We start from the raw sequence: 25,092 nt of genomic DNA, 5'->3' as shown, positions 1-25,092 counted from the left end.
TTCCTCACTTACATAAATGACCTTGACACGGACATTGAAAGTACACTAGTTCAATTTGCAGATGGGAGGTTTAGCCAATAGTTTGGAATCTATTAAAGTAATCCAAGAAGATTTAAACAGAATCCAAAAGTGGGCAAAACACCTGGCAAATTAAATTCAATATAACTAAATGTTAAGTCCTACATGTGGGGAATAAAAACATGGCTTTTGGGTGGCACAAAATTAGAATGTACACATGTAGAAAAAAACTTGGGAGTAATAGTTGATCAAAGCCTATCAGGGTCTGGTCAATGTGCTGTAGCAGTAAAAAAAAAAAGCCAACAGGATGCTGGGATACATGTATAAATCTAAGGAGATCATAATCACCCTATACAATACCCTTGTCAGACCACACTTAGAGTCTTGTGTGCAGTTCTGGGGACCGTACTACAAGAAAGATATAGAGGCGCTGGAAAAGGCCCAAAGACGGGCAACCAGATTGATTCTGGGTATACAAGATAAGTGTTATGGGAAAGGCTTGAGATGCTTGGACTTTTCAAGCTTAGTAAAAGGAGACTTTGGGGAGATTTGATTGAGACTTTTAAATTTTTAACAAAGTGAACTACAGGAAATTATTCAAGTTGAGTTCAGTTAGCAGGACAAGTGGGCATAAATGGAAACTGGTAAAGGGTAAATTTCACACAGACATTAAATATTTTTTCACACAGAGAGTGGTCAATGTATGGAATAGCTTGCCTGGTAGTGGAAGCAGAAACACTGGGGGTATTCAAGGCCCGGCTTGATACAGTGTTATATACTATTTAGCTTTTAGGTAAACTAAGCATTAAGTACAGTTTAGTGGAGGAATAGACGAGCAGAGTTGGCTGAATGGCCTGTTCTCGTCTTATGTTATGTTATGTTATGTTATTTATCAGAATTATCTGCCATTATAATAGCAATCTACCAAGGTGCAAGCGCACCTGGCTTTGAAAGGGAATGGGAGATGACACTCTGATTGGTTCAATTCATGTTACGCGCAAAACACACCTATGATTAATTAAGAGACTAAGTACAACCCCTTTGAACCATGCGCCTTACTTTGCGCTCAGATTATCTGCCGTTAAACTAGAAAAAGTGGATTTGGACATACCCTAAATGCACTTGCGCCATGCACTTCAGACTGTGCACTTAGATTAAAATTTAGCCATATATGTTGCAGCAAGAGTGGAGGGGATGTGGTTGAGAGAAAGCATGATTGCACTGACTGGGCGAGGCGTGGAAGGGTGGAGGTGTGGGAGTGGGGTAAGACAAGGACTGTCTTTTCTGAAAGCTAACAAATTGCTGAATTAAAGTTGCCTTATGTTGTTGGAAGCAGGGCTAAGCATTATGATATTATTACCAAAGGATTCAAGGTTTTATAAAGAGCCCAAACATGAATATGTTAGGAATTAATGCAGGTCAGCTATTGAATACCCCCAAAACATGGACATTTACTTCTGCTTCTAACAACAGAAGTGATATTTGTAGACAAACCAAGCCAGTTGTAATCTCCACCTTGAGGAAAAATATTTTCCAGTCAACAAAACAAAAAAATCGCACTGCGTGGGTTTTCCCTTGAAATTGGAATTGCTTCTAAAAATTAGACTTCAACTATCAGACCTTAACAACCTTAATCTATATACAATGATTTAATCAATGATTTCAATTAAATGTTACAAATTGCATTCAAGCTTAAAATCAAAAGGAACATGATCTTTGTTCTTTCACACTGGTCCTCTGGCTCCATAAATAGCTTTGTGTTCTGTGCGCCGTAGTAGTTAGATGCTCAGAGAAAGAGGCACCATGACACATTTCTATGCCAGTTGAGGGGAGGGGGACAAAAGCAGACCCTGAGTGTGTGTGTATGGGGGGAATAGAGAAAACTGACAACATTCTTATGGTTACTCGAAGAAAGTTTGCCAGATCAAATTATATTGTAATAGATAATATTTTGTATATGATAAGTAAGGAAGAAACCACGACAGGCTGTCCCGTTATTGCAAAATAATGAATGACGGGGTGGTGATGCGGCCAAGGCAAAGCAGAGGTTGCTTAACCATCCCTGGAGTACATTATTTTCCATTAATGGGACAGCCCAGAGTGGTTTATTCCTCTTATACAATGGTTACCAACAATGACTATATATTAGTCACTTTCACCTTTATTGATTTTATCAACTTAATCAGCTGAAATTTTAATATTCTTCAGTAGCCGTTTCACCATATTGTTTTACTGTTGTCAAGCAAAACTCTTGTTGATAGTTCTATGTGAACCGTTGCTATGCAAAACTCTCGTTAACTGCTCTATTTACAACATTGTTAAGCAAAAACCTCTGGTCGTTAATTCTATGAAAACAATGATTCTATCAGAAAAATTGTTCCTTCCTGTTTTTATGCCATGCAATTAGCACCAATTTTGGTGATTTTTGTCATTACATTATTTAAGAAAAGTTCATGAAACCATAACTCATCTCAGCGTCTTTCTAAGACCCTTTGAAACCGGGTTAGAATACAAGCTAGCTCTTTGCTAGGTTTTGCCGTCACTTGTCACCAACCCAGTATTGAAACTCAGCGGGGTTTACGTCAAAATGGTCTCACGGCATGCTTGTTATCCCAGCTACCTAGCTAGCTATTGAATTATATTTGAAACAGCAAAAATACAGAAGAAAATATCTCCCGTAGCCATGAGTTAAATATGGAATGCCTATTGTACTATCCAAATAAGGGACGATTTTGTGTTTTACAGGATTGTTGGCAACCCTAAATGAAGTTTCCTACAGTAACTATAACTGTGATTCAACGTTGCCATCAGTTGTGAAATTGGACATTAAAAAGCAGATATATAACAATAATTAAAAATTGAAAAAATGACATTGCTGTATAACTGCTTTAGAATGTTGAATTTTGTAGTGCATAAATTTTATAACTGTTAAAAGGCCAAGATGTCCGGTTATTGAAAATGTATGCACCCTTGTACCAATCAGATTCCAGTATTCAGCCAAGCTGTATTATTGTATAATTATACAATAATATAATATGTTATATTATTAATTAAATACATATATTTTATATGTTGGATAAGATAGAAGTTTAAAAGCTTGATACACTTGTGTTTGGTATTCAGAATGCCGAACATTAAGCATGGGTGTTAAAACCACTGCATTCAAAACATGAACATATTTTACTCAATCCTCATTGTACTGACAGGACAGTGCATATATAGTTCTAAAGGTGCTGATTGATCATTTGTAATTCAAACATGGGCCCAATATATTCAGCATTATTTTAATATGTGGTGGTTAAATACCTAAAGTATTTATCAGCTGTTTCCAGACCACAGTACCTGCACTGTCTGTCTCTAGTGTCATATTATAAGATTCAATTTATCTTTATTAAAGGACCCACATCAAAGTAGCAACCATTTTAGTAATCTGAAGTTCCGTCCACTGTGAAATTCAGACAAGAAAAGTACAGAAACATTCATATAATAGAGAGGACATGGAGTGAGACTACTGTTATGAGTTCAAGTCATGTATCATTTTAACCGCAAGGCTCCCATATCTCATGTCCGTTGTTTCATTGGATTCCGTGTTGCTGAATGGAGATCTGAATGAATGAAAGACAATGTAAAAGAGATTAAATCTCACACTAGGATAATGGCTGCAGTATCACACTGAGAAAGAGCAAGCTGAAACAGGCAGGCTAAAGAAATCAATCAATATGGCTCTGCAGTAATGTGGGGTTCACACATTTTCACATGGTTCAGTGTGGTACACAGTTTTAAAAAATATGTACTTACCCAACTCAAACCACACATGCCATTTTTCTAAACTTAAAACTAATCACAGGAAATGGGACCTGTGGGAGCCTTGATAAAGACAAAGCTTAGCTGGAATTTGAGCCCAGAACAACTCCAAACTTTCAGCTCTGCAACTCCACTAAGCTTGTGTAATTCTTGTAGGAATATTGACCTCATTCTGTTAGGTCATAGACGGGCCCATGGGCTGTTACCTTGTATACTGATGGATTTAATTCTTTGAAGCCGAGTGATGCAAATTGCATCAAAAAGCACTCCCTAGTGATCGGCATGCCAGCATGCCTAGATTGTTGAACTCGGACATTCATTGCTCCTGCAACCAAAGTATGAGTTGAAAACAGAAATGCTTTACGATGATACACAACAACTACGCCGAATACGAAGTTTCGCAGCGCCACCATTGTCGCTCTGGTCGTTCATTTAACAAGAACCCCCTCCCTGCAGTCTCATCTGCAACTACACCCCCACCCATGACATAATTCACAATATTGTCTATCTGGGCATTCATAAAAATATTCTTTTACCACTAAAATATCATATTCCGTCATAGCAACAAGATAAACCCAACAATAGCCCTAAGATATGCCAATACAGCAGTGAAAACGCTGCTCACTGAATAACGAAATAAACAAGACAAAGTTTTTAAAAATTATACCATGTCATTCTACAGTCAATATCTGGGACTAAATATTGAATAAATATACAACCTTACCATTGGTTTTACGCGTAGAGATGTCCCTTTTGCGACTGAGTGGTCATATATTGTAATTAGACATAATTATTGTTTGAATTGCTTGAGGTATCTTCAAAACAAACAAAGCGTTGTTTTACTATTTCAGTTCTCTGAACATATTTTCGCCAGGTACTCTACTGATATTTTTACCCATTATAATGCAATGGTATGTTCTTTTGACATGACGCTACGATATTGTTACTTCATACAACCTATTCTTGTAATGTCAGATGTTATACTTGAGCTGACACCTTTGGCTTAGGTGATATAGTCAAGTAATGCATTTTTTAGCAAGCGATATTGACCTACCAACTAATTCACATATCCAGGCCAAAACCTGACATTTACTGATAGGGGCAAGTCTTGTAAAAAATAATGAGGGGGTTATATAAATTAACCGTTTGAGACCTAGGGCGATTTTGATGTTTTTTCACTATCCTCGGTTTTTTAGAAATTAAACAGAGAAAAAACATCAAAATCGCCCTAGGCCTCTAACGGTTAATTTATTTTTTGCACCTTGCAAATTTTCTTTAGACCACAGGACACAGATTTACAACAGACCAGCACTTAAAGACAGAACACAAAACACAACAGTCTGAGATGGACACAGGCAAGAGGATGTTGGAAACCATAAGAAGGGACTCTTGGATGGCTCATTCTGTTACGGCACTGTTCTAGTGCACTGATTTGAGGCTGCTGCCAATAACACTGATTATGAATACGATTAGACATTCAAAATTGATAAGAAAAAATGTGAAAACCCCTACAAAAATACAAAGAGGTAATAATAATTACAAGGACCCAAACATAGGTAAATATGGAATATGGTAAAAAAAAAAATTTTTACCAGAATATGAGGAATACATAATAAATGGAGTGTATGTTCAGCAATATAACATATTTCAAGAGAGATCAATTAGACTATATCAATTATAGATTTATGAACACATAAAAAATTACATGTTCTACCGTGTAAGCATGAAATTACATGATAATAATGTTTATGAGAATAACACAAGAGCAATAAAATACAAATGTCTGATGATGACATAAGGCCATGCAGCCCATCTGGTCTTGTCATTTTGTGTACTCTTGAGACTATTCAGCGCTGTGTCAAGCCTGGCCTTTAATATCCCATGGGTCTCAGCTTCAATATGACCTGGAAAGCTGTTCCATACATTGACAACTCCATGTTTAAAAAATACTATACACTCCCCTCCCCCAATCACACACACACACACACACGCGCGCTGCACACCTACAAGAAATTATTTATACGTATGCTGAAAAACAGATACAGAAAGGAACATAGGTCCTGCAGCAATTTAATAGCCCAAAGAAAAATGCTCACAAATTTATACAGCAGAAAAAGTATCATTGTAAGTGTCATTTGGGAGACTTCAGACAAACCATGTGCTCTCCTCCAAAGTACATGATGTCAGTCGTTGCTTCTTATCAACCCTTTTTGCAAAACGGACTTGCATAAACATAATTCAGAGGAGGACACTTCACGTGTAGCTTAACAGCAGACTGTCGGGCGCCCGATTGACCAGCAGGGTTCACACAACGAGACACAGTCATTCTAACCGACTACAACCCTCAGGTCCCATGGCAATTTCTGGGCTGTAGTTGAAGCTGGCATGACCTGCTTGATGAGTGGATACCAGACCACAGGGCCCATCCAGGCATTAGAACAATACTATGGCTGTGCCTGACTAGAATTTTCTTAGTCGAATCGGATTCAGCAGTTCAATACGACGATTCGACGATTTGTTTTATATATAAAGGTCTATAAGGCTTTCTGGCAATATAGTACATTGGCATGCGTTTCAGTGCTGATTTAGACCACGTTAACATAGTCAAGTGCAACAGAGTCATATGAACATTTTTTTGAGCATTTAAAATAAAAATCATGTGTCACAATAATGAGACAGTACACAGGTATTTCTGGTTAAACCTAGCTCTTATAACTTCTTTATTTTGCTTTAAACATTAAAAATTAACAAACAAATGAAACAGTTTAAATAAATTCACGGCATTGTCCGCTTTGAAATAACTGACATATCTTCTTCAACAAGATAGGAGGCTACTTGTTTACTTCTCTTTAAATATACGAAGCCTAATCTAGGCCTATACATCTAAACAAACATGTAAAAGAACAAACTAACAAATGAAGCAATTTAAAATTTGAATTATTATAGTTGAAAATAATGCTTTTGTAAACAACAGTTCAAATAAACGGTATTGTCAGCCTTCAAATAACTGACTTGTGTGCAACGAGACCCTTTTTATTTCTCTTAAATAGCCTACAAAAAGTAATATATAAATCTAAATAAACGTGTAAAATAATAAATTAACAAATTAAGCAATTTAAGATTAGATTAAATGCAAACGGTTTAAATAAATTCACGGCATTGTCCGCTTTGAAGTAAAACCTTTCGTTGTCACATGGAATTTTTCTAGCATGCGCAGGTTGCAAGAATATAAAAACTAAATTTATAATTACCTTTATTTGATTTATAATTCAATATTGTAATATAACCACTGTCCATTTTTGTAAGGTTCTATCTATAATGATGTATTCCGGTATTGTAATGCACATTGACTGCCTAAAAAAAAAACGACTGCTCGACTCAAATAATCTCAGTCGACTGAGGGGTCTCTGACAGATGATTCGAATTCAGGGGGCAGCCCTAAACAATGCCTTAACAGAGCCACCCAGGAGCCCAAAATCATTGCTGAGAGAAAAGAGAACACGAATGATAAGAAGCTGTGCAGAAAAGATTGCTTCATTTTATTTTTAATTTTATTCCTTCCTATGTATGTTTTTGTAGCCCATGTATGTTTGCCTTTTATGATACCAAACAGGCACTCAGGGCCAGTTAAATTATTTTTTTTTTTTTATGATGGTTGTATTTGCTGCCATTGGTAATACCAGTGGTAACCAACTACCAAATTTCCAGGGTATGAAGAGGTTTCTTTACTATATTGCCCTAACTTTTTTGATTTTTGGATTAGTGGCAGAGCTATGCATGGACATGTAGCTGTCTCCATGAGCCTGGCAATCAGCACCCCACAGACAAAAAAAAGACTTAAGGCTTAATGACCTATAACATAATGCTAACTAAAACTTGCATGAGCCAATCAGGAACCAAGCACATTGCAGGGAAAAAAATGCTCAGATTTCTCTTTCCAGGCACTGTAGACTCATGGGGGAGTGTACTAGAGTGGAACAATATTTCATAGGCAAGCATGAGGTGTGTTAATTGATTTTAATGCATTAGAATTCACCAGAATTGTCAAGCGTTTTCTAGTTATTGCATTGCTCATGCAATTAATATTGTGGGATGTTTTCTACACCCTGCATGTGTACACAGCCATTTCCGAAGATCTAAATATCATCTCCATGGTAATCATAAGCACCCAGATAAGGAGCTTCCTCCTGACTCTGCAGATACGAGTGAGGGTGTTCCTGTGCCTCTTATTTCCTCATTCATTCTACCCTCTCAGGAAGTCCTCACTCCTCATATTTACTGTTTCGAAGTTCCAGCTGGTACACACACATCTTTAGGATTTTGGAAGGTTTCAGCTAGTTTTGAAATGGCATTTCAAGTTTTCCTAGAACAACCTGGCAACCCTGCTCATGCTATGCCATGTATTAATAGTGGCATAGTACTGAATGAATAGAGACAGGACTGGGGACAACTAAATCCAACAGCATTGCAAACCGTCAACATTTGGAGGACAACAGTACTCTCATAAATCTTGCCAGTGGTATACAGCCCAGTATTAGCTTAGCCTTGTCAACATGATCAGGAAAGATACTACTTACATTACAGTCACTTCGCAGACATTTTGTTATATAAAAAGCAATATAAAACAATCAATATTTTTCAAATTCATTGTACAAGAATTGTACAATGAATGTTTTAGAAAATATTAAGCATTGCCAGAAAGCTTTCTCAAAAAATGCTAAATGTATTTTTAAAATAATATACCAGTGTCAAAAGACATTTAAGAGGACCATAAGCCATGAGGGTTCATCGGTAGTACAGAAGCTGATATTTCTTGGAGAAGATAGTAAAAATATCAAAAATACAGCATGGAAATAGCACTTAAGTACAACTATATGAAGGCATGACAGAAATAAGACCAAGCCAGAGACTGGTACTGAATGCTTTAAGAAGAAACACCATGGATAAATCTATAGGTGAGGGGTAGAATGTAAGGGAGAAGAAGACTCTCCAAAGTGAAGAGTACAGTAAAAGAACTGATTAGGTACCTGAGCAGATGCTGGTCTTTTCACCATATACAGGTGAAGCAAGACATTTTGGTTGTTTTGGGGAGCCACCAAACAATACTAAAAAAAATTTCATTCATTTCCAATACATTCATTTATATATTTCTTGAAATCTAATGCATTTATATTCATTTCAGGATTTGTACTATATAAATATGCAATATATATATATCACTAGATATTATGATATAATATGCTTACTGTAAATCAAACATCATTATCAAACATTTCGCAAAGATTGGCCATGAATTTTCCAAACCCTTTTTGTGTCATGAAAAAGTACCAAATCATATATTTTTTATACATTTTATGTTCTCTAAATGTAAGATTTACATACATTTGTATATATGTCATATATTCCAAGCAGATATTTATCCTGAAAGGAATGGTGTGACAACTCTGTCTTAACAGGCTGTCTCACCAGCCAGTATAAAAACAGAAATAGTGACATCTGATCTTCTGTTCAGGGCTGTAAATCTTTTCTCTTCATAAAATGCAGCAAGAAGAGGAGATGCAGTTTATCCCTTCTGTTTCTTTTAAAACTTCTGTCTCTGAGAGTAACATTAGGCGTGTATAGTGGTTGGTCCTAATAGCCTACTAATGGTGCCAGTTCAGTTAGGTAAACCTGGTCCATGAAATTCACCTGATCCTCGCAATACATCCTCTAGGATTGTTAAGAGTCACTTAAGAGATCCTTGTCCTTGCTTCGTCCAAACTACAGCTCATATCACAAGAGAACATTGCCTCATCCGCTGCCTGCAAAGTCACTGACAAAACTGAAACTCACTACATCTTCATCCTACAGCTTCATAAAAAGCCCTCCAGGAAAAACAGGGATAGAAATGCACATTTTCCTGGCAAGAGGAGAAAGAAAATATGGCCCAAGAAATGTTGCAGAGTGCTGCCAATATTTTGCTAAAGCAATTTTTTCCCACTCCAATTAAATATTTCCGTGTAACAGCAGGCATCCACACACAAACACATGCACACACACACACATATGCGCGTACACTCACACACACACACAGAACACACACACACATGCACACAGACAATTCCCCTATATCTTGCTTGCAACAGAAACAATAACGGGCCCCTAATGTATGGACACAGCATGCCTCTGAACTTTAAATGTCACGCTGGATGATGACAGATCACATGTCCAAAACAGAGAGAACAATCATGACAATCATGCTATAAAAAAAATTATTTACATGACCTGAAACTAGCCAGTGAGAAAAATGAAACGTGATGACGAGGGAACTAGAATTAGAGAGCATTGGCACATGGCAAATGCCCCGCGGGCAAACCTGCCAAAACATTCCATCCGATTGAGAATACCAGCAGTAGAAAGAGGCTCTGAGGCCCTGTTTACACCTGGCATTAACAAGCGTCCTGGGGGACCGTGCTTCATGCAGATTGGGCTAAACAGCATTAAAATATAGGTGTACAAATACCCAAGACACATTGGAGATCTGATCTCCCAAACCACTTCAGAAAGTTGTTGCTCAGAAGCCACATTAGTAAGCAAGTGTAAATGCAGTTGCATCTCCAGTGCGTATAGTTCTATCGTGGGTGGAAATTAAACTTAACACACAAAGTGAATCAAGTGCATGTTCAGCGAAAAGTAGTCAGTGTAGCTTTCGTAATTGTCTGTTGTTTAAAAATAACTTGCATACTGTGTTAGTCCACAATTATTTTTCATATTTATTCCATTAAACAATATCACCTGTTCAAGCCCTTACAAGTTCTTTGTCAAGCATTGGATTACTCAGCTTTCGTAATTGTTGAAAATATGGGAACATTTAGCGGCTAACTGACTATGAATAGTTGTGGGTGGAAATCAGCCAGTGGGTGGAAAGGAAACCTCTGTTGCCTTTCACAGCATGCCTGTTGTCTCAGATAGCTTTTCAGATAGTCAGTTTCAAATAGCAAAATAAATGGGTGCAACAACTGAATTTCTCTACCGCTTGTCATCTTCAGAAAGCTAGCTATCAAAATTATGGGGATGTGATTTGTTCAACTAGCTAATGTTAATGCCATGACGCAGGTTAATGCCATGTTAAACAGGGCCTGAGAGTTTGATTATATTTAGGATCTGTCCTAATTGTAACACATCCTGTGCGTAACTTGTCCTCCTCTACTAGAGCGCAGCTGTTTGTCACCATATCTCTAAGCACATGTATTTTCAATGGCCTTTAATGGAATGCATCCTGTGTCTGCTGAAAGAGAGACTCCCCTTCACCAGTGCCCTGAGAGTCATCAGTAGTGGTCACAGCAGACTGCAGTTGGCAGGATAGACCTTCCTGGGGACAATGAGGCCTGAAGTGGCCCTGCTCTGCTGCGTGTTCTCCAGTGACCCCACCTCAGGCCACATAATGCCCTTGGCTGCAGCTTTCACTGCAGTCATTTTAGGAGACCCTATGAATATTTACACAGCAGTTCACCATGTAATAAAATGAGCATGGAAATGTGCATCTTCCCGGCACCAAACAAAAGTACACATTCTTTATGTGGTGGCAGTTTTGTGAAACAAGTCAAACAAGTTTGCACCCTACTCAATGTGATGGTCTGTTGGCTTTGTATAATGCAAATAATTCAATCTAATCTAGGCTGCTTCAATCAATGTATAACTAGCAACAAAAGGCTTGTTATGCCAAATATTTACCTACAACAAAAGTCCCCCCTCCCCAACCCTATTTAAGACTTCAAAGTATATATGTGTATTGGTGGCTGTGCTGACTGTCCTGATATACGGTAGTCACTCAGACATTGATATTTATTTTTAGCATGAGTTAATATGGGATTTTAGTTCTTCCTTCTTTGTTCCTGCCTGCCACTGGGTTGGACCCATTCTTAAACCAAGGCCCAGCTTGCAAAGATGGTGGATTTCTCCTGGAAAGGTATGACTCACTATTCATTGCTGAGGTTTTAACAGCCATAGACTGTATCCTTAAATGCCTTACGGGGAAAAGAATAGGATATTTGTAAAAATTAAATGCAACCATATCATAATTAACAACAGACAAGTGACACAAAGAGCTGCAATATTAGAGTAAGCAAGTGATAGCCGCTGTGAGGCAGAAATTAGCATTATTTTAATGCTGTATTTAAATTTGCAGACTAAATGAATTTTAGTTTTTTATAGAAACTGGGCAATTTTCAAGAGAAGAATAATAGCAATACCAAAACATACTTTTGCCAAAACATTTGGGAGCAGAGGCACAGACTCCGATGCATGAATTTGGCTGTTGGAGCATGATGGTTTCAAGGTAATTACATGCTTCAGCCAGAAAAAAATATATATTTCTGCTTACAAACAGTAAAATGAGCTGCAGTGTATTATAATGGTGTGTTATATAGTAAAGGGAAACTCAGAGGTTGCAGGTTAATATCACAGGTAGGGCACCGGAGTGCCTTGGGAAAATGACCTAATGAACTCTAATTGTTTCTGTAAATATCCAACTTTATAAATGGTTAGTATGTGAAAAATGTATGCTATGAATAACTGCATCTGCTAAGCAAATAAATAAAAGGTACAATAACTAGATAGAAATAATTGAAATATCCAGGAGGTTAAAAGCAGACAGTAAGAATAATTCAGAATCTGTCATAACAAATGTCAATGTTGATTTAATGTATGCATCCTTGTGGGTATAGTGAGCATGCTTTATGGCCACGTATGTATATTTGAGGTTCACTGAGCCTGTTTTCCTCCTACATATAGCATTGGCAAATGCCTTCTGGCATGACAGATGTAATACTAGCACTTGACCCACACTCCATTCCAGTTTTCCAGATGAAGAGCAAATAATAGCAACATGGTTAACAAATGTAGAATAACAAGTGAAAATAGAAATACAGTACATGGGAAAAAAACCCACCTTTGCTCAACATGGCCCCTGAGACCATTTGGAGCTACAGTCCAGAGCGGGCCAAATACTCTGTATGGATGTCAGGGTTAGCTATTTAAACTAACATATAGCTTTTCAACATGCATATATATTACAGTAAGACAAGACAAAACACATTAAATTTTAAATTCATGATGAATTATTCTTTTAAGCACAATGGACTATAAATACACAGTTGCCCCTCTAGGCCTGGTATCTTTAACATGGTTTACATGCTCCACAGAATGTTCAGTCTCAGTGCATGATGCACAACACATTACATTGCATCTATTGTAAAATATAATTTTTTTTATTATGAAACTTTGTCAGTGTGCTGACCATCACTTGCCAATATTAAACATACAAAATGTATTATGTTATCTTCAAGATTGTGTGCTAGTTTAAAACACACTTGCATCCCCACTTCAATTTTGGTCTTTGTTCATTTCAGCATTTGTTAATGCACGTATTTGTGTGTAGCACTGCTGTTTTCACAATTGTTGTCCTTACCTACCGAATAGCATTCGGTGTGGAAAATCAGGCATGGCATTTCTGACAGAGCACTGGGTCAGACTGCAGAACATAATTTTGATTTGAAGTGACAAGGAGGTTTACCACTCTGAAATCACTAGCACGTTGCACTTTAAATCGCATTATACCATGACATACGGTCACATTGGATTAACGGCATTCGATGGGGTGGGGGTCGGGGGATACTCACGTATTCGTGTTCAGACGCATTTGTTTTAATGCACACTGCATTTGTGACCATGGCAAAGGCTTATTTTTAAATTACTGCATTGTCTGTGTTTACATTTTGTTAAATTATGTCAATCCCAGCTGAGCCGCTCCGTAAGCAATCACAAAGAAAACACTAAACACAATCATCAAATCCCTCAGCTAATATTCAACCACTATGATGTTGCTTGTTGTCTTAATTCTTTTCAATTAATGACAACAGATACCAAGAGAAGACATGAGCAATTGTAGCCTATTACACCAGAAGTATTAGTTCATTTTTAACTTTTAATGATACTTTTCCCTTGTCTCAGTGCGGAGCATCAATCCCGTTACGGCAATATCCTTCAGCAAAACTGGGAAGGACGCAGAAGAGCCAGAGCATCCAGCAAAATGCATGCAGCCACCCACCACTTCTTTTCACTCCGAAGCCTACTAGCTGAGCTGAGCAGCCATTCCCAATACAGTGGTTGTTCCCACATTGTGCTATGTGTATCCCCAGGCGTATGCCATGACCACCAAGAACGTACATGAAAAAGATTTAAAATGGTAGATTTTACAACGTTTCATCCAGGTTTCCATTCCTGAATTTTTTGTTTGTGGACAGATTCCCTGTGCTCAGTTAGTCAAAAGCAGTCCAATTTTCTTTCAAATGCATTCAAATACAAATGTATTTCTCTGGGAGTTGAAAAGACCACTTATTACATGTGACTTTGGGCTTGTCCCATAGGAAAGCAAAATCCAAGAAGAGATCTCATAGTTGTTGTTTCTTTCATTTTTCCTAGACACAAATGAGCTATTTTTAATACTAAGGTGAGACCAAAGGCTTTTTCTCCTACTTCTCAAATTCAACTCAGGAGAAACAACCACATATAATCTCATTTATGTCTTACTCTGATCAAAACAAGAGATCTCTAAATGATCTTAAATAAGACTAATTTAGGTCTCCTGAACATGGGACCATGAGATCAGAGAAAGAGCTCAAAGAAAACTCAGCTATAACTCCTAGGATCTCATGATTCTTCTCAAATATGTCTCAGTTTTCTCATAGTGACCTCATGAGAAACAACCGCATCTCAATTCAATATCCATTTGTCTTACTGAATTCTCAAATTCATCCTCTCATTATTAGGAGCAACAATTCAGATTGAAGTGATCTCAAAAAGATGTACAATTGAGATCCTACTACTTTCTTAAGAGTTAAAGAAAAGACTATCCTGAGCAAAAGATTTTTCCTCTGGGGTGATGTCATGGGTTGCAATTTTTTTTAGCTTACTTTTAAAAATCTGGGCACTTGTTTGTAAGAGTAAGTGTTTATAAGTTTACATTTATGATTACTATAGTTCAAGGATACTAGCAATCTTATTATTAATCTTATTATATTATTATATTTAGCTGTTACCCCCGGTTTGTAATCATGAAATCCTAGTTCATCCTAATGAACTATAGACAAATTTCAAATCTTCTTGTTCTATCAAAGAACCCTGAGAAACGTGTAGCTCAACAGCTCTCTTTTTTCTTATAGGGTAACAATGTGTATGAGAGGTTTCATTCTGATTTTAGTTAGCATCATAGTACAGAGACAGCCCTTGCCAGAGTATTGAATGATCTAGAGTATTTCTCTCTTGATTGTGGCTATATCTCTGTCGTTGTCCTACATGATCTAAGTGCAGCATTTCATAACATAAACTACCTTATTCTCCTCTGTAGGCTAGAAAAATTAGCTGGTATCACTGGACAAGCCCTTATGTGTTTTTTAATTCTTATCTTTCTGACAGATCTCAGTCCTTTAGGAGAAACAATAATTCATCTGAGTATTTCAGAGTAAACTTTGGAGTCCCTCTTTGGAGGACATTGTGTTAACAATCACTGCTATGCAGATGAACTTTATGTATCTTTTAAACCAGGCAAAGCCAAATTAGAGGCCTGTCTTAAAAATGTAAAGGCTTGGATGACCCAAAATTTCCTCATCTTGAATTCTGATAAGACTGAGATACTGGTAGTAGGGGAGAGGGGAGAAATAACCGTTTTTGTATTTGGCTGAATTCTGAAAATACCAATTTACCAGTGATAGATTCATCATTTTTAACACAAATAGCCTACATTCCTTGACTATGATTACACACCACAATGAAATTTCTGGGACATACCATACACTAGCAATATTACCAGATTTACAGAGTCAGTGAATGGTTGGGGTAAAAATGTGGTGCAGGGTACAGATATTAGTTTTAATATCTTTAAAAGTTAACACAAAGTAAGGCAATTGAATAAATTTCCATGTTATATGATCCAAACAGTCTTTCTTTTTTGATTACATTTATATGTTTTTCGTGGCCTAGCTGTATCGGTGAAAATCTATCACAAGACTTTACATTATCCTTCGGTTCCTGTGCAATGTCTCTTCAATCCAAACAGCTGTACCAGTCACGTCGTCATGTAGCCTAAAGTTAAAGTTGAGTTCAATATATTTTTGAAGATCCCGTCTGAATTGAAAAATGAATTAGTTAATTGATACTACTGTCTACTTGACAACAGGCCAGCAACCCCATTCGGTTTAACCCCACAGGGGGTGTGATTCACTTTTGCCTGGCTAGCAGTCCCCACAAGCTAGCGTGCTATATAAAAACTATGCAATCTGTTAGTCACTAAAAGACTACTTACGATTACATACATTTGGATTCCTTGACATATACACACACAATAGTAGCCAAAAAAAACTTCAGGTAAAAACACTCACTTGCATATAGCCAAAACAGCCTTTTGGCAATATCTCAGGAAATATTTATTGAACTCTCCTGCCATTCGTTGGAGACAAAGAGATGGTAATTCCGAGTGTTTAAACTGAAATATGTCAATCAAGCTTAATACATCTATAGCTTTGCCTAGTCCATGAATGTATGGAATGAGTTAGCCCTTCAGGGTTAGAACATAAATTGAAATGGGGTTGGGGCTCCTGTAGGAGTGCTCCCAGTAGTGGCTGCTTTAGGCATTATGGCCTAAACATTGGTGGCTGAGGATTCTATAGCAGCTGGATGGAGCTTCTGTCCAAGGGTTTATTTTTTGGCACATAGACTACATTTACTCTGTGTGTTGATAATCTTTACAATGCCTAACCTTGTCTTCTCCGTTTCTTTTTCCCTGGGGCTCCAGCCCCTTCCTCGAGTTCAGGGATGGCTCCAGCCTTGTTTCCTCACCCTGAGTTCACACGATTGGTTCAGCCCTGTCCCTTGCTCCATGGTCGTACCCTGGTACCCTAACTAAAGCAAAACCATCAGCCAAGTCACCAAAGTCACAGTCACTGTAGCAAGCGAGTAGCCATTATTATCCAGGCTTGGCTACGTATTGGTTTGTTGCAGAGGCGGTTAAAAATGCATTGACAGAGTGGGCTTCATTTCCAAATGTAATGAGCACACTTCATGCAGCAATTTGTATTTCAGCATTGTTGTGAGCAGGCAACTAAAGAAATCAAAGAACTGGCAGAACAATAGCTTGTTTCTGAGAGGATGTAACTTTGGTGGCTTGGTGGAACAAGGGCTAGCACTACTGCCTCACAGGAAAGAGGTTATGTTGAGTCCTGGCTGGCCAGATCCTCTCTGCATTGAGCTTGTATGTTCTCACCATGTTCACATAGGTTTCCTCCGGCTACCCCAGTTTCCTCCCACACCGAAAGACATGCAAGTCAAGTTAGGTATACTCCTGCCATTGCCCTTGACCAAGGCATTGGCCTCACAACTGGAGTTGATCTCCAGGCTCAGCACTGACTGCCCACTGCTCCTAGGTAGTTAGGATGGGTTAAATGTAGGGGACAAATTACCCCCACAGGGTTCAATAAAGTAAATCGCATTTTATCTAACATGGAGAAACATAAGCCAAAATCTTGAACTCAAATATATTTTCAATTTATGAAAATGTCTTCAACAGTGTCTTTAGTATAAGAAACAGAACACAGGACAGGTTTTGGGGGTGGCTGCAATTGCAGTGGGGAGAAGACCATTATTTACAGTAGACACTGCTGGGTTGTACTTAGGCTATAGGGAAATATCGGACAATAACATACACCGGCATATTTCCCAGCAATAATGTTTGCAATACATGTTTGCAATGTTTGCAATACGTTCTCTACATACGTTTTACATTCTCAGAGGCTATTATAAACTAACATGGCAACCGCAGGGCGTGGCATATGCCCCCGACCGTATGTTGTGAACCACATAATGTAACACATTGGACTTGACCACACGAAGGCTGGTTTCTATCGGTGACACCACCGCTCATTCAAGATGAATATGGAATGAGCAGTGGCATCACCGATAAAAACCAGCCTTCGTGTGGTCAAGTCCAATTCACCACCAAAAAATCAGCCCAATCGACAAAGACGTTTTCTGTTAAATGAGCAGAAACCATATTCAAGATGGTGGCCGTGGCGGCCATATTGAATGAGCGGTGGCGTCACCGATCGAAACCAGCCTTCGTGTGGTCAAGTCCAATTCACCACCAAAAAATCATCCCAATCGACAAAGGTGTTTTCTGTTAAATGAGCGGAAACCAAATTGTTGACGGACGACAGACGGACGAACAGGGCCTCGACATAATGCCCCTCCTGCCTTCTATGGCGGCTGGGGGGCATAATAATAAGTGAGTAACATACCATTAGGAAAAAATGGTTTATGAAGCACATGCCACACAAGTTGTGTATTGAGTTATAAACATTTCTTGCTCCATATGCATTAGGCTGTGGAAAGCCCATGCAGAACCGTAAGAAATTAATTGCTAGTGCACACTCTGTGCGATGTTAATTTGCTGATTGGTTGGGCAAGATGGAGGCTAGCAACCCTGCCCACCCCTGGCTGGTTACAAAGTGATTGTCATAAAATATGGATGCAACTACCAGCGAGAACCTAAACCAGGATGAATCTCCCTGCCCGCACCTGCAGAGCAAGTTCACATTTACAAAGGGCAGTGGTGTAATTCCACTAAAGGGAAAGGTGAACTTGGGTCCCTTTTTAAATGTAAAATAAGGAATTTCTTTGTATTTGTTTGCTGCTTATCATGATCACATGCACTGCACAGCTGCCCAGAGAATGCCCACCTCTTTGAATTAAATGTATTCCAGCACAGAATGGCAAGCTCTGATCTTTCATTCTGTAGTGCTTCTTCCTTGCACACTGCATTTGCTGGAAGCTGTCGGCTCACAGGAAACTGTCAGCTGCACACACAGTTGACACAGAAGGCTTGAAGTAGATATCAGGGGATCAACGTCATGTGTAAAAATCTGCGGAGGTTTGTAAATAATCATGTTTTGATGAATGATATAGAATCAGCTTGCAGACTGATGATGGAGTGATGCACTACCTACAAAACTATATTGGATGTTCACCTTGTTTTAGAGGATCATTCATGTGATCATGGTCACAAAACATCAAACTTGCAATCACAAAAAAAGATAAGATACCAATCCCTGTTCATGAACAGGAAGCAGATTTGACCATAAAGCATGATCTGAACATCATTAGGGCTTCTGCAACAAAGAAGCAGGTAAAGACCAGCTTTTGAATTACAGTTTTCAAATCAGCAGTATCGTGTGTTTCCACAGGGCCACAGTAGGTTTAGGACACATTTGGCTCAGTCCAACATTAAATTTAACATTAAAAATATCTGTTGCCATAAACCTGTCAAGGAGATTGAATGTCATACACACCTGTCATCACACACACACACACACACACATACATAAAAAACACTGCCTCATTCCCCTTTTGCCAAACAACCCTCAGCAATGAAGAAATTACAGCACTTTATTATTGTGACAGCAAGCATGTGAAAACAGTCTTAGGTATCCCATGTCTTGTGGTGCAGTACAAGTAGATAACTCACAGACAATTAATAATTCAATGTCAGATCAGCAGTTGGACACCGCTGTGTAAATTTGGAAAGGAAAAGCACTTATGCGCAATAGATCTATGTAAAATAAATTGGCGGTGACATAATGTGTTTCACTACACAGCTTTGGTCAATGAGATATTCTCATTCTGGGGGCTCACAAAGCAGGAAATGGAAGACTTTTGCACATGTATCAAGAACTGCAACAAAAGCACTCCTTTGGCATAATGACTTATTTTATAATTATTTCCTTTAGAGACTACAGTGAGAGCAACGCTGACACATATTTTCCAAAGAAAGAGCTGGGCTATCTCAAATACCATGGAAAATTACTGCTCTAATTGCCACAGACGCAGAATTGTACAATATTGTAAATTGCAGCCCCATGTTGCCATGGCAATGCTAACATTTACTATAAACATTTGGTTGTTCTAATGTTCATCAGCATGGTAAATCTGAGATGTATGCCCCTGTTGTTTTTTTGTTTTTTCTTTCTTTATCCTTAGCAACAGACCCATGGAAAATGTCATGCCTGGATCAATTGATTGACTCGAGTTCCAGGCCATTGTTGCAATTCCATTGAAGTGTCGTAGCTTTCAGTTTTCATGATAGGGGGATGGGGCTGAAATGAAGAATTGTTAGGATGTTGTCAGCTACAATCAGCCTAATGCTAATCGTCTGCATTCCCTCATAAATTGGAAACTGTACAAACGTAAATTAAGATGTGAATAATGTTCTGCCAGAAGCTAGTGCTATCAGTTATATAATAGGCAGGTTTCCACATTTGTCCACATATAGGATGACAGGAAAATAATTTTAATGTGATATGAATTTTCTTTTCTGTTCAATCAAGACACTTTCAAATACTGCAGGGATAGACGTGTATTTATAGCATTCTAAGTGCTATTTTTTGGTGGATTCTCAGAAGTGTTAGCCCCTAGTCATATCAGTGGATGCTCACAGAGGAAAACGTTCTGGAAAAATAACAAAATGGATTTCCATCTGAACACACAAAACGCATTGGCTCAATCTCACAAGGAGAAACCAACTCCAGACTGGGAAAATATTCTGCTGTATAAAATAAATAATTCCTGGAGCACTTTAATTCATCACAAATATTTCCTCCACTTACAAGCAAATCAGCCTTATTTGGAAAACTGCATTATGTAGAAAAACATTGAGTCAGTCACAGCCTAACAAGTTGAAATATAGCAACTGATAATATGAGCAGTACAGTCCTTGGGTAATGTAAAGTATATAGCAGATACAATTGTAAATCCATTCATTATCTAATCAGCTTATTCCTAGTCAGTGTAGGGTGGGGGGGGGGGGGGGGGGGGGGGGGGGGTTGGGCCTATCCCAACATGCAATGGACAAAAGGAATATCCCCTGGACACATCGCCAATCCATCACAGGGCACACACATCATTCAGTCCCACACTCTTGCCTATGAGCAATTTAGACTCTCCAAATGGCCGACTCTGCATGTCTTTGGACTGTGGGAGGAAACCCATGTGGACATGGGGAGAGTATGAAAACTCCTAGTTGTAAATGATGAGGAATATTTGTATTATGAAATAAAATTAATTGCTTATTTGAATTCACAGTATCATAATTCATAGTGACTCAGAAATGCATTTACTGCGCCTTGAAGACATTGTTCACCAGACCTGGGTCAAATAAAGATACCAATCAAATGATTTTCATTTAATATTTGTGTATTTCAGTGATTTGCATATAAACCAGGGAAGACCAATTCCTTTTGAGTTATTGGTAAGTAATCGGTAATAGAACAAATACTCATTTGATTGATTGAAACAAATACTATATTAAAGGAAACTGAAATATCCATTTGTTCTATTTAATGATAATAATAAATAATGAAATAATATGCCAAATGAAAATTTTAAATATATTGAATGAAATAACAGTGTCTCCAAACTAGCCATTAACCCTCCCCTTTTCTATACTTATTGATCATCTGACTTAAACACCACTCTTGAAAATCTACAACTTTGTGGGTTCCACCCTCTCTCAGTGGAGGGAATAACCTGGTAATTGAGCAAACCTGAGATTAATCAGGAAATTAGTACAGATACATACTGTAGAGGGCCTGCTTGTATGCACCAGAGTGTTTTGAGTGGTGTTATTGGAATTGCAAATTTTGTGATGTGCATTTTCCAGCCTTAATTTTACATGGCACAAAATTTGAGGTCCAAAAATGCCTCAATTAAAAATAAATCAATAAATACATACATAAATAAATGCCAGAAAATTAACACAGAAATAAATGAATCGATAAGATCTTACATAAATATATTTCTGCATTTATTTATGTCCATATTTATTTCTTGATTCATTCATTTCTGTATATATTTATTTCCGTATTTATTTATTTCTGTATTTTTTGCCCATATGATAATGAGGGTGCTGTCAATCAAAGTATGTCATGGTTTTGCATTATCCCCATTGGCTGATCTACCAGCGTGTGTAGTTCAACTGTACATGCCCTGCTTCAATACTGGTTGCTTTTTACTATGTTTACATGAGAAGGGGAGATGTAAGATGCAGAATGTAACATGTATTTTTTAAAGTGGTGGCATCGGATCTTGAGCAGCATAATTCAGGTTAAACACTCAGAATTACCCTCTCATTGTCTCTAAGGAACGGTGAGAGATTTCAATAATTATTTTGAGAGATATTGCCAAATAAAAGTCTGTTTTGACGACATGCAAGTCAAAGTTTTTTTTCAGGTGCTGTATTATGTGTATGTCAAGGAATCCAAATATAGCAAATATATGTAGGCTAGGTGAGATCATCTTTAAACCACTGGAAGGTATTTTTTGACCGTCTTTAGAAACTGGAGAAATACCAGAGGACTGGAAGCAAGGTAATATAATACCAAGGGACAGTACTGTTCCAAGAAACTATAGGCCTGATAGTTTAACTTGCATCGCATGTAAAATACTGGAATCTATCATTGGAGACAAGTTTGAAATGTTTGAAAATAACAACTTCCTAAAGAATGGCCAGCATGGTTTTTGCAAGGGACGATCATGCCTTAGTATTCTTTGAGGAAGCTACTGATTGTTTCGACTATAACAAGGCTTATGATATTATATACTTAGATTTCCAAAAAGCATTTAATGAGGTACCACATGAGAAACCTATTAGCAAAATTAAGACAGTAGAAAATACAGGATGTATTTCAAAGTGGGTTTGGAACTGGCTACAGGGTAGAACACAAAGAGTAGTAGTAGGAGGGATCTTATCTGAGAAGGGTACTGTGGGAAGTGGAGTCCCACAAGGATCGGTGCTGGGACCAGTGCTCTTCCTCATTTATATCAATGACCTTGACAGGGACATAGAAAGTACATTAGTCAAATTTACAAATAATACAAAACTGGGAGGCCCAGCTATTATTTTGGAATCTACTAAAGTAATTCAAGAAGATTTAAACAAAATCCAGAAATGGGCAGAAACCTGGCAAATAAAATTCCATATAGCTAAATGTAAAGTTCTACATGTAGGAATTAAAATCATATTGGAATGTGGTCAAAGAAGGGCAACCAAATTGATTCCTGGTATGAAAGAAAAAATCTATGAGAAAAGACTTCAGATGCTTAATCTCTCCAAGTTTAGTAAAATGAGACTGGGGCAATTTGATTGAGGCTAAATGGGATTATAAAAGATTCATAAAGGGGATTAACAAAGTGAACTACGAGGGATTCTTCTGGTTGAGTACTGTTAGTAAAACAAAGGGACATACATTTCGCACAGAAATTAGGAAGAATTTTTTCAGGCAGAGACTAGTTAATGTGTGGAATAGCCAGCCAGGTTATTTAGTAGAGGCAGAAACTCTGGGGGTTTTCAAGACCAGGCTAGATACATTTACATACTGTCTAGCCAGTAGGTAATCAGAGCACAAGGTACAATTTAGTTAAGAAAATAGTGAGTGTTGTTAGGCTGAATGACTTGTTCTCATCATTATGTTCTGTACTGTTACGTTATGCTATGTTATGTTATCTTATATTTATCGTAAGTAGTCTAGTTGTGACAACAGATTGCATAGTTTTGATATAGCATGCTAGCTTTCTGCGATTTCTAGCCAGTCAAAAGTTCAGACACACCTCAGGCGGGTTAAACCTAACACAGTGTTTCATATTCCACCAATGACAGAAAGTACTAGTAGTAGCAGAGTGTGATACTAAGACTGTGGTACTAATAAATTGTATGCTGCCAATGACAGAATATAGTGGGCCAGCTAGTGTTTTAATAGACTCCATTATGATACACTCCATGACCAAAAGTATGTGGACACCTGAATATCACACCTATATGTGCTTGTTGAACATCTCATAACCTGACCAGGATAAGCGGGTATAGATGGTGGATGGATGGAGGTGTACCCCTCTAACACTCTTAATAGCTTGAAGAGTTCTGAAGGTGGTCAGATGAGACCAATTCTGTGTTTGAAACTGCATACTACCCATACTTATCATACTGTGACGTAAAATTAGAATTTTACATTGTATTTACAAGGAGAATATAGTATGTTCCTTTTGTGTTTGCAAAAAGTTCCCAGATGTATACTATGATTGTGTTAGAAACTTCATACTACCTGTACTTAATATACTAACTGGCAAGTAAAATAAGTATATAGTGTTTTCCCACTGCATACTATGTTCAGTTTGAGTGTGCAAAAATTGCCCAAATTTATTAGATTAGCAAAAATGTCTGAGCAGGCAACCAAACTTTCTCAACAGTCAGTCTGTGCAACTAGTCATATGGTGTGATTGCAAGGAATATTTTTTTTGATGAAACAACTACAATAGCAGCACCATCTAGCTTTTAAAGGAATAGTTAGGAAGTTTTGATATCTAGCCAATCAATCTGTTGTCAATCGATAGTCCAGCCTTTGCATCATACTGGAGCATACCTCTCGCCAGCGAGCCACAAGCTAGAAGTGAGGGGGGAAACCTTCATGCAGCCCAAAAACCACAGAAATATACTCCATAGATAGCCTTTTGAGCCACTCCTACTATAGTGGGTATGTGGGTGTTTGCGTGTGAAACTATTGGTACATCAATGAAAACATATCAACGAAGACAGTAATGACAATAGTGGAACATTCAGACAGAAACTGAGAGAAATGTCATTAAATGGAAAATTATCTAGTGGTTCATATTTTAACAGTTCCTAGTGGCGCAACTTAGCCACCAATAGGCTATAGAGTAAATGCATGCAACTGTTGCGCTCAGGTACAGTATAAATATTTTCACTTATTCTGGCCAAGGATAAAAAATACATTAATGAATAGTTTCACAAATATTTAGAGAGTTCTTGTAAATCTAATGAGGTGGTTTCTAGTTGTGTTTAAACGTGTTTTAAATAGGCTACTGATGACCACAGGGCTGGCATGGTTAATTAACCAAAAGATGTACATTCTAGCTGTTATACTACTGTCTTATTATGTTGTACATAGAACATATTAACATAGAATGTAGTATGTAGCAAGTTAATATGAAGTTTTGAACAGAGTCCAAGATTCACTTGTATCAGATTGATGGCAAGAGCAAAGTGTGAAGACCAAGAAGAACTGCCCAAGATCCAACCCCCCCCCCCCCCCGCCCCATCTGTGCTGGCAAGGGTGTTATGGTTCCGGCAAGTATGGCTGCTAAAGTTACTGGCTCACCTCAGTGACACACTAG

The 25,092-nt window shown here is 37.9% G+C and overlaps 1 protein-coding gene across 2 annotated transcripts in view; it reads right to left on the bottom strand.

The window, feature by feature from the left end:
* kcna4 (potassium voltage-gated channel, shaker-related subfamily, member 4) overlaps positions 1 to 25,092 on the bottom strand; it is a 64,133-nt gene that overhangs the window by 4,704 nt on the left and 34,337 nt on the right. Inside the window, exon 3 of one of the 2 annotated variants that reach the window (XM_035417872.1) lies at positions 20,711 to 22,733. The exons of the other annotated variant lie outside the window; for it this stretch is intronic. The gene's annotated coding sequence lies outside the window, so the exon portion shown is untranslated. Of the gene's footprint in view, positions 1 to 20,710; positions 22,734 to 25,092 lie in introns of those variants that run through there. 2 annotated transcript variants of the gene reach the window in all.

Source organism: Anguilla anguilla, chromosome 5, assembly GCF_013347855.1.
Source record: "Anguilla anguilla isolate fAngAng1 chromosome 5, fAngAng1.pri, whole genome shotgun sequence".
Classification (NCBI taxonomy): Eukaryota; Metazoa; Chordata; class Actinopteri; order Anguilliformes; family Anguillidae; genus Anguilla; species Anguilla anguilla.
Note: the sequence above shows the minus strand (reverse complement) of the source record. Positions and strands in the feature narration are given on the sequence as shown.